This window comes from Sus scrofa, chromosome 16 (genome assembly GCF_054392235.1).
Source record: "Sus scrofa isolate SSC_HxYL_T2T_F1_AM1 chromosome 16, Sscrofa_HxYL_maternal_Yorkshire_Landrace_v2.0, whole genome shotgun sequence".
NCBI lineage: Eukaryota > Metazoa > Chordata > Mammalia > Artiodactyla > Suidae > Sus > Sus scrofa.
The window spans coordinates 1674062-1687063 of NC_139398.1; positions in this window are offsets into that span (position 1 = coordinate 1674062).

Consider the following 13002-nt stretch of genomic DNA (forward strand, 5'->3'; position numbering starts at 1 on the left):
ATGGAAGAGAACAGAACAGAATAGAACAGAATAGAACAGAATAGAATAGAAGAGAACAGAATAGAATACAATAGAATAGAGCATAACCGAACAGAACAGAATAGAATAGAATAAAACAGAACAGAACAGAACAGAACAGAATAGAACAGAATAGAACAGAACAGAATAGAACAGAATAGAATAGAATAGAATAGAAGAGAACAGAAGAATAGAATAGAATAGAATAGAATAGAACAGAACAGAATAGAATACAATAGAACAGAATAGAATAGAATAGAACAGAATAGAATAGAATAGAACAGAACAGAACAGAATAGAATAGAATAGAGCAGAATAGAACAGAACAGAACGGAAAAAAAGAACAGAATAGAATAGAATAGAATAGAACACAACAGAGTAGAATAGAACAGAACAGAATAATATAGAATAGATTATAACAGAACAGAATGGAACAAAACAGAACATAATAGAACAGAATAGAACAGAATAGAATAGAATAGAATAGATTAGAATAGAATAGATTAGAATACAATAGAGTAGAACAGAACAGAAGAGAATACAACAGAATAGAACAGAATAGAATAGAATAGAACAGAAGAGAATAGAATAGAATAGAACAGAATAGAATAGAATAGAACAAAACAGAATAGAATAGAATAGAACAGAACAGAATAGAACAGAACTGAATAGAATAGAATAGAATAGAACAGAATAGAATAGAACAGAACAGAATAGAATAGAACAGAACAGATCAGAATAGAACAGAATGGAATAGAACAGAATAGAATAGATTGGAATAGAATAGAATAGAATAGAACAGAACAGAATAAAATAGAATAGAATAGAATAGAACAGAACAGAACAGAATAGAACAGAGAAATAGAATAGAATAGAAAAGAACAGAATGGAATAGAACAGAATAGAAAGAACAGAACGGAATAGAACAGAATAGAATAAAACAGAACAGAAGAGAATACAATAGGATGTAATAGAAGAGAATAGAATAGAATAGAATAGAATAGAACAGAACAGAACAGAACAGAATAGAATAGAATAGAATAGAATAGAATAGAACAGAATAAAATAGAATATAATAGAATAGAACAGAATAGAACAGAACAGAATAGAATAGAACAGAACAGAAGAGAACAGAACAGAACAGAATACAATAGAATAGAACAGAAGAGAGTAGAATAGAACAGAACGGAATAGAATAAAACCGAAAAGAACAGAATAGAAAAGAATAGAATAGAATAGAATAGAATAGAATAGAATAGAATAGAACAGAATAGAATAGAATAGAACAGAACCGAACAGAACAGAACAGAATATAACAGAATAGAACAGAACAGAACTGAATAGAATAGAACAGAATAGAATAGAACAAAACAGAATAGAACAGAATAGAATAGAATAGATCAGAATAGAAGAGAACAGAACAGAAGAGAATAGAATAGAATAGAGCAGAACAGAATAGAATAGAATCGAATAGAAGAGAACAGAACAGAATAGAATAGAATACAATATAATAGAACAGAACAGAATAGAATACAATAGAATAGAACAGAATAGAATAGAATAGAACAGAATAGAATAGAATAGAACAGAACAGAACAGAATAGTATAGAATAGAGCAGAATAGAACAGAACAAAACAGAATAGAACAGAATAGAACAGAATAGAATAGAATAGAATAGAACAGAACAGAGTAGAAAAGAACAGAACAGAATATTATATAATCGAATATAACAGAACAGAATGGAACAAAACAGAACATAATAGAAAAGAATAGAACGAATAGAATAGAATAGAACAGAATAGAATAGAATAGAATAGAGTAGAATCGAATAGAACAGAATAGAATAGAATACAATATAATAGAACAGAACAGAATAGAATATAATAGAATAGAACAGAATACAACAGAACAGAACAGAATACAACAGAACAGAACAGAATAGAATACAATAGAACATAATAGAATAGAACAGAACAGAATAGAATAGAAATGAATAGAAAAAATCCGATAAGAATAGAATAGAACAGAACAGAATAGAAGAGAACAGAAAAGAATACAATAGAATAGAACAGAATAGAATAGAACAGAACAGAATAGAATAGAATAGAACAGAACAGAATAGAACAGAACAAAAGAGAATGGAATAGAACAGAACAAAATAGAACAGAAAAGAATAGAATAGAAAAGATAGACTAGAAGAGAATAGAATAGAATAGAATAGAATACAATAAAATAGATCAGAGCAGAATAGAATACAATAGAATACAACAGAATAGAATAGAATAGAATAGAACAGAATATAATATAATAGAGCAGAAGAGGAACAGAATAGAACAGAAGAGAACATAATAGAATAGAATAGAACTGAATAGAACAGAACAGAATAGAAGAGAATAGAAGAGAATAGAAAAGAACAGAACAGAACAGAATAGAATAGAACAGAATAGAATACAATAGAATAGAATAGAACAGAACAGAATGGAACAGAACAGAACAGAATAGAACAGAATAGAACAGAACAGAAGAGAACAGAATAGAATAGAATAGAATAGAAGAGAACAGAATAGAATAGAATAGAATACAATATAATAGAACAGAACAGAATAGAATACAATAGAATAGAACAGAATAGATTAGAAGAGAACATAATAGAATAGAATAGAACAGAATAGAACAGAACAGAATAGAAGAGAATAGAAGAGAATAGAAAAGAACAGAACAGAATAGAATAGAATAGAACAGAATAGAATAGAATAGAACAGAACAGAACAGAATAGTATAGAATAGAGCAGAATAGAACAGAACAGAACAGAATAGAACAGAATAGATCAGAATAGAATAGAATAGAATAGAACAGAACAGAACAGAATATTATAGAATAGATTAGAATAGAATAGAACAGAATAGAATAGAACAGAATAGAAAAGAATAGAACAGAACAGAGCAGAAAGAACAGAAAAATAGAATGGAATAGAAAAGAATAGAATAGAATAGAACAGAATAGAAAGATCAGAACAGAATAGAACAGAATAGAATAAAACAGAACAGAACAGAATAGAATAGAATAGAATAGAATAGAATAGAATAGAACAGAATAGAATAGAATAGAATAGAATAGAATAGAATAGAACAGAATACAACAGAACAGAATAGATTAGAACAGAACAGAAGAGAACAGAACAGAATAGAATACATTAGAATAGAACAGAACAGAATAGAATAGAACAGAAGAATAGAACAGAACGGAATAGAATAAAACAGAACAGAACAGAATAGAATAGAATAGAATAGAATAGAATAGAACAGAACAGAACAGAATAGAATAGAATAGAATAGAATAGAACAGAAGAGAACAGAACAGAATAGAATAGAATAGAATAGAATAGAATAGAACAGAACAGAACAGAATAGAAAAGAATAGAATAGAATAGAACAGAATAGAGTAGAATAGAACAGAATAGAATAGAACAGAACGGAATAGAATAGAACAGAACCGAACAGAACAGAATAGAATAGAATAGAATAGAATAGAACAGAACAGAACAGAATAGAATAGAACAGAACGGAATAGAATAAAACAGAACAGAACAGAATAGAATAGAATAGAATAGAACAGAACAGAACAGAACAGAACAGAACAGAATAGAATAGAATAGAAAAGAATAGAATAGAATAGAATAGAACAGAACCGAACAGAACAGAACAGAATAGAACAGAATAGAACAGAACAGAACAGAATAGAATAGAACAGAATAGAATAGAACAAAACAGAATAGAACAGAATAGAATAGAATAGAACTGAATAGAATATAACAGAACATAAGAGAATAGAATAGAATAGAACAAAAGAGAATTGAATAGAAAAGAATAGAATAGAACAGAATAGAATAGAATAGAATAGAATACAATAGAATAGATCAGAGCAGAATAGAATACAATAGAATACAACAGAATAGAATAGAATAGAACAGAAGAGAACATAATAGAAGAGAACAGAACAGAATAGAATAAAATAGAACAGAAGAGAGAGAACAGAACAGAATAGAACAGAAGAGAACATAATAGAATAGAATAGAACAGAACAGAATAGAATAGAATAGAACAGAACAGAAAAGAACAGAACAGAACAGAATAGAATAGAACAGAACAGAATACAATAGAATAGAATAGAACAGAACAGAATGGAACAGAACAGAACAGAATAGAACAGAAAGAACAGAATAGAATAGAATAGAACAGAATAGAATAGAATAGAATAGAGCAGAACCGAACAGTACAGAATAGAATAGAATACAACAGAACAGAACCGAACAGAACAGAACAGAATAGAACTGAATAGAACAGAACAGAAGAGAACAGAACAGAATAGAATAGAATACAATATAATAGAACAGAACAGAATAGAATACAATAGAATAGAAAAGAATAGAATAGAATAGAACAGAATACAAGAGAATAGAACAGAACAGAATAGAACAGAATAGAATAGAACAGAATAGAATAGAATAGAATAGAATAGAATACAATAGAATACAATAGAATACAATAGAATACAACAGATTAGAACAGAAGGAATAGAATACTATAGAATAGAACAGAATAGAATAGAATAGAACAGAATAGAACAGAATACAATAGAACAGGATAGAATAGAATAGAATAGAATGGAATACAATAGAATAGAATAGAACAGAATAGAATAGAATAGAACAGAACAGAACAGAATAGTATAGAATAGAGCAGAATAGAACAGAACAAAACAGAATAGAACAGAATAGAACAGAATAGAATAGAATAGAATAGAACAGAACAGAGTAGAAAAGAACAGAACAGAATATTATATAATCGAATATAACAGAACAGAATGGAACAAAACAGAACATAATAGAACAGAATAGAACGAATAGAATAGAATAGAACAGAATAGAATAGAATAGAATAGAGTAGAATCGAATAGAACAGAATAGAATAGAATACAATATAATAGAACAGAACAGAATAGAATATAATAGAATAGAACAGAATACAACAGAACAGAACAGAATACAACAGAACAGAACAGAATAGAATACAATAGAACATAATAGAATAGAACAGAACAGAATAGAATAGAAATGAATAGAAAAAATCCGATAAGAATAGAATAGAACAGAACAGAATAGAAGAGAACAGAAAAGAATACAATAGAATAGAACAGAATAGAATAGAACAGAACAGAATAGAATAGAATAGAACAGAACAGAATAGAACAGAACAAAAGAGAATGGAATAGAACAGAACAAAATAGAACAGAAAAGAATAGAATAGAAAAGATAGACTAGAAGAGAATAGAATAGAATAGAATAGAATACAATAAAATAGATCAGAGCAGAATAGAATACAATAGAATACAACAGAATAGAATAGAATAGAATAGAACAGAATATAATATAATAGAGCAGAAGAGGAACAGAATAGAACAGAAGAGAACATAATAGAATAGAATAGAACTGAATAGAACAGAACAGAATAGAAGAGAATAGAAGAGAATAGAAAAGAACAGAACAGAACAGAATAGAATAGAACAGAATAGAATACAATAGAATAGAATAGAACAGAACAGAATGGAACAGAACAGAACAGAATAGAACAGAATAGAACAGAACAGAAGAGAACAGAATAGAATAGAATAGAATAGAAGAGAACAGAATAGAATAGAATAGAATACAATATAATAGAACAGAACAGAATAGAATACAATAGAATAGAACAGAATAGATTAGAAGAGAACATAATAGAATAGAATAGAACAGAATAGAACAGAACAGAATAGAAGAGAATAGAAGAGAATAGAAAAGAACAGAACAGAATAGAATAGAATAGAACAGAATAGAATAGAATAGAACAGAACAGAACAGAATAGTATAGAATAGAGCAGAATAGAACAGAACAGAACAGAATAGAACAGAATAGATCAGAATAGAATAGAATAGAATAGAACAGAACAGAACAGAATATTATAGAATAGATTAGAATAGAATAGAACAGAATAGAATAGAACAGAATAGAAAAGAATAGAACAGAACAGAGCAGAAAGAACAGAAAAATAGAATGGAATAGAAAAGAATAGAATAGAATAGAACAGAATAGAAAGATCAGAACAGAATAGAACAGAATAGAATAAAACAGAACAGAACAGAATAGAATAGAATAGAATAGAATAGAATAGAATAGAACAGAATAGAATAGAATAGAATAGAATAGAATAGAACAGAATACAACAGAACAGAATAGATTAGAACAGAACAGAAGAGAACAGAACAGAATAGAATACATTAGAATAGAACAGAACAGAATAGAATAGAACAGAAGAATAGAACAGAACGGAATAGAATAAAACAGAACAGAACAGAATAGAATAGAATAGAATAGAATAGAATAGAACAGAACAGAACAGAATAGAATAGAATAGAATAGAATAGAACAGAAGAGAACAGAACAGAATAGAATAGAATAGAATAGAATAGAATAGAACAGAACAGAACAGAATAGAAAAGAATAGAATAGAATAGAACAGAATAGAGTAGAATAGAACAGAATAGAATAGAACAGAACGGAATAGAATAGAACAGAACCGAACAGAACAGAATAGAATAGAATAGAATAGAATAGAACAGAACAGAACAGAATAGAATAGAACAGAACGGAATAGAATAAAACAGAACAGAACAGAATAGAATAGAATAGAATAGAACAGAACAGAACAGAACAGAACAGAACAGAATAGAATAGAATAGAAAAGAATAGAATAGAATAGAATAGAACAGAACCGAACAGAACAGAACAGAATAGAACAGAATAGAACAGAACAGAACAGAATAGAATAGAACAGAATAGAATAGAACAAAACAGAATAGAACAGAATAGAATAGAATAGAACTGAATAGAATATAACAGAACATAAGAGAATAGAATAGAATAGAACAAAAGAGAATTGAATAGAAAAGAATAGAATAGAACAGAATAGAATAGAATAGAATAGAATACAATAGAATAGATCAGAGCAGAATAGAATACAATAGAATACAACAGAATAGAATAGAATAGAACAGAAGAGAACATAATAGAAGAGAACAGAACAGAATAGAATAAAATAGAACAGAAGAGAGAGAACAGAACAGAATAGAACAGAAGAGAACATAATAGAATAGAATAGAACAGAACAGAATAGAATAGAATAGAACAGAACAGAAAAGAACAGAACAGAACAGAATAGAATAGAACAGAACAGAATACAATAGAATAGAATAGAACAGAACAGAATGGAACAGAACAGAACAGAATAGAACAGAAAGAACAGAATAGAATAGAATAGAACAGAATAGAATAGAATAGAATAGAGCAGAACCGAACAGTACAGAATAGAATAGAATACAACAGAACAGAACCGAACAGAACAGAACAGAATAGAACTGAATAGAACAGAACAGAAGAGAACAGAACAGAATAGAATAGAATACAATATAATAGAACAGAACAGAATAGAATACAATAGAATAGAAAAGAATAGAATAGAATAGAACAGAATACAAGAGAATAGAACAGAACAGAATAGAACAGAATAGAATAGAACAGAATAGAATAGAATAGAATAGAATAGAATACAATAGAATACAATAGAATACAATAGAATACAACAGATTAGAACAGAAGGAATAGAATACTATAGAATAGAACAGAATAGAATAGAATAGAACAGAATAGAACAGAATACAATAGAACAGGATAGAATAGAATAGAATAGAATGGAATACAATAGAATAGAACAGAACAGAATAGAATAAAATAGAATAGAACAGAATAGAATAGAATAGAACAGAATAGAATAGAATAGAGTAGAACAGAATAGAATATTATAGAATAGATTAAAATAGAATAGAACAGAAGAGAATATAACAGAATAGAATAGAACAGAACAGAATAGAACAGAATACAATAGAACAGGATAGAATAGAATAGAATAGAATGGAATACAATAGAATAGATGAGAACAGAATAGAATACAATAGAACAGAATAGAAAAGAATAGAATAGAATAGAACAGAATAGAATAGAATAGAACACAACAGAATAGAATAGAATAGAACAGAACAGAATAGAACAGAACAGAATAGAATAGAATAGAACAGAGTAGAATAGAAGAGAACAGAATAGAATAGAATAGAATAGAACAATATAGAGAAGAACAGAATAGAATATAACAGAACAGAACAAAATAGAAAAGAATGGAATAGAACAGAATAGAATAGAATGAAATAAAATAGAATAGAATAGAACAGAACAGAACAGAATATTATAGAATAGATTAGAATAGAATAGAACAGAATAGAATAGAACAGAATAGAAAAGAATAGAACAGAACAGAGCAGAAAGAACAGAAAAATAGAATGGAATAGAAAATAATAGAATAGAATAGAACAGAATATAAAGATCAGAACAGAATAGAACAGAATAGAATAAAACAGAACAGAACAGAATAGAATAGAATAGAATAGAATAGAATAGAATAGAATAGAACAGAATAGAATAGAATAGAATAGAATAGAATAGAATAGAACAGAATACAACAGAACAGAATAGATTAGAACAGAACAGAAGAGAACAGAACAGAATAGAATACATTAGAATAGAACAGAACAGAATAGAATAGAACAGAAGAATAGAACAGAACGGAATAGAATAAAACAGAACAGAACAGAATAGAATAGAATAGAATAGAATAGAATAGAACAGAACAGAACAGAATAGAATAGAATAGAATAGAATAGAACAGAAGAGAACAGAACAGAACAGAATAGAATAGAATAGAATAGAATAGAATAGAACAGAACAGAACAGAATAGAATAGAATAGAATAGAATAGAACAGAAGAGAACAGAACAGAACAGAATAGAATAGAATAGAATAGAATAGAATAGAATAGAATAGAATAGAATAGAATAGAACAGAACCGAACAGAACAGAACAGAATAGAACAGAATAGAACAGAACAGAACAGAATAGAATAGAACAGAATAGAATAGAACAAAACAGTATAGAACAGAATAGAATAGAATAGAACAGAATAGAATAGAACAGAACAGAAGAGAATAGAATAGAATAGAACAGAGCAGAATAGAATAGAAAAGATAGACTAGAACAGAATAGAATAGAATAGAATAGAATAGAATAGAATAGAATAGAATAGATCAGAGTAGAATAGAATACAATAGAATACAAGAGAATAGAATAGAATAGAACAGAATATAATATAATAGAGCAGAACAGAACAGAATAGAACAGAAGAGAACATAATAGAATAGAATAGAACAGAATAGAACAGAACAGAATAGAAGAGAATAGAACAGAACAAAAAAGAACAGAACAGAGCAGAATAGAATAGAACAGAACAGAATACAATAGAATAGAATAAAACAGAACAGAATGGAACAGAACAGAACAGAATAGAACAGAATAGAACAGAATAGAATAGAAGAGAACAGAATAGAATAGAACAGAATAGAGCAGAACCGAACAGAACAGAATAGAATAGAATAAAACAGAACAGAACAGAACAGAACAGAATAGAAAAGAATAGAACAGAACAGAATAGAACAGAATAGAATAGAATAGAATAGAAGAGAACAGAACAGAATAGAATAGAATAGAGCAGAATAGGACAGAACAGAACAGAAAAAAAAGAACAGAATAGAATAGAATAGAATAGAGCAGAACACAGTAGAATAGAACAGAACAGAATAATATAGAATAGAATATAACAGAACAGACTGGAACAAAACAGAACATAATAGAACAGAATAGAATAGAATAGAATAGAACAGAACTGAACAGAAAACAACAGAACTGAACAGAATAGAACAGAACATAACAGAATAGAAAAGAATAGAATAGAACAGAACAGAATAGAGTAGAATAGAACAGAACAGAAAAGAAGAATTGAACAGAATAGAATAGAATAGAATAGAACAGAACAGAACAGAAAAGAATAGAATTGAATAGAATAGAACAGAACAGAACAGAATAGAAGAGAAAAATAGAATAGAATAGAAAAGAATAGAATGGAATAGAATAGAATAGAAAGAACAGAACAAAATAGAATAGAAAGAAAGCGATAGAATAGAACAGAACAGAATAGAACAGAATAGAATAGAATACAACAGAATAGAATAGAACAGAACAGAATAGAATAGAATAGAATAGAACAGAACAGAACAGAACAGAATGGAATAGAATAGAATAGAATAGAACAGAACAGAAAAGAATAGAATAGAATAGAATAGAATAGAAGAGAATAGAATAGAACAGAATAGAACAGAATAGAACAGAATAGAATAGAATAGAACAGAACATAACAGAATAGAAAAGAAGAGAACAGAAGAGGATAGAATAGAATAGAACAGAACAAAACAGATCAAAATAGAAGAGAATAGAACAGAATAGAATAGAACAGAACAGAAGAGAACAGAATAGAATAGAATAGAATAGAATAGAATAGAATAGAATAGATTGGAATACAATAGAATAGAACAGAACAGAAGAGAATACAACAGAATAGAACAGAATAGAATAGAATAGAACAGAATTGAATAGAATAGAATAGAATAGAATAGAAAAAAACAGAATAGAATAGAATAGAACAGAACAGAATAGAACAGAACTGAATAGAATAGAATAGAATAGAACAGAATAGAATAGAACAGAACAGAATAGAATAGAACAGAATAGAGTAGAACAGAATAGAATAGAACAGAAAAGAACAGAATAGAACAGAATGAAATAGAACAGAATAGAATAGAATGGAATAGAATAGAATAGAATAGAACAGAACAGAATAGAATAGAATAGAATAGAATAGAACAGAACAGAACAGAATAGAACAGAAAAATAGAATGGAATAGAAGAGAATAGAATGGAATAGAACAGAATAGAAAGAACAGAACAGAATAGAACAGAATAGAATAAAACAGTACAGAACAGAATAGAATAGGATGGAATAGAACAGAATAGAATAGAATAGAATAGAATAGAATAGAATAGAACAGAACAGAATAGAATAGAATAGAATAGAATAGAATAGAATAGAATAGAATAGAATAGAATAGAATAGAATAGAATAGAACAGAATAGAAAGATCAGAACAGAATAGAACAGAATAGAATAAAACAGAACAGAACAGAATAGAATAGAATAGAATAGAATAGAATAGAACAGAACAGAATAGAACAGAACAGAATAGAATAGAATAGAACAGAGTAGAATAGAAGAGAACAGAATAGAATAGAATAGAATAGAACAATATAGAGAAGAACAGAATAGAATATAACAGAACAGAACAAAATAGAAAAGAATGGAATAGAACAGAATAGAATAGAATGAAATAAAATAGAATAGAATAGAACAGAACAGAACAGAATATTATAGAATAGATTAGAATAGAATAGAACAGAATAGAATAGAACAGAATAGAAAAGAATAGAACAGAACAGAGCAGAAAGAACAGAAAAATAGAATGGAATAGAAAAGAATAGAATAGAATAGAACAGAATAGAAAGATCAGAACAGAATAGAACAGAATAGAATAAAACAGAACAGAACAGAATAGAATAGAATAGAATAGAATAGAATAGAATAGAACAGAATAGAATAGAATAGAATAGAATAGAATAGAACAGAATACAACAGAACAGAATAGATTAGAACAGAACAGAAGAGAACAGAACAGAATAGAATACATTAGAATAGAACAGAACAGAATAGAATAGAACAGAAGAATAGAACAGAACGGAATAGAATAAAACAGAACAGAACAGAATAGAATAGAATAGAATAGAATAGAATAGAATAGAATAGAACAGAACAGAACAGAATAGAATAGAATAGAATAGAATAGAACAGAAGAGAACAGAACAGAACAGAATAGAATAGAATAGAATAGAATAGAATAGAACAGAACAGAACAGAATAGAATAGAATAGAATAGAATAGAACAGAAGAGAACAGAACAGAACAGAACAGAATAGAATAGAATAGAATAGAATAGAATAGAATAGAATAGAATAGAATAGAACAGAACCGAACAGAACAGAACAGAATAGAACAGAATAGAACAGAACAGAACAGAATAGAATAGAACAGAATAGAATAGAACAAAACAGTATAGAACAGAATAGAATAGAATAGAACAGAATAGAATAGAACAGAACAGAAGAGAATAGAATAGAATAGAACAGAGCAGAATAGAATAGAAAAGATAGACTAGAACAGAATAGAATAGAATAGAATAGAATAGAATAGAATAGATCAGAGTAGAATAGAATACAATAGAATACAAGAGAATAGAATAGAATAGAACAGAATATAATATAATAGAGCAGAACAGAACAGAATAGAACAGAAGAGAACATAATAGAATAGAATAGAACAGAATAGAACAGAACAGAATAGAAGAGAATAGAACAGAACAAAAAAGAACAGAACAGAGCAGAATAGAATAGAACAGAACAGAATACAATAGAATAGAATAAAACAGAACAGAATGGAACAGAACAGAACAGAATAGAACAGAATAGAACAGAATAGAATAGAAGAAAACAGAATAGAATAGAACAGAATAGAGCAGAACCGAACAGAACAGAATAGAATAGAATAAAACAGAACAGAACAGAACAGAACAGAATAGAAAAGAATAGAACAGAACAGAATAGAACAGAATAGAATAGAATAGAATAGAAGAGAACAGAACAGAATAGAATAGAATAGAGCAGAATAGGACAGAACAGAACAGAAAAAAAAGAACAGAATAGAATAGAATAGAATAGAGCAGAACACAGTAGAATAGAACAGAACAGAATAATATAGAATAGAATATAACAGAAGAGACTGGAACAAAACAGAACATAATAGAACAGAATAGAATAGAATAGAATAGAACAGAACTGAACAGA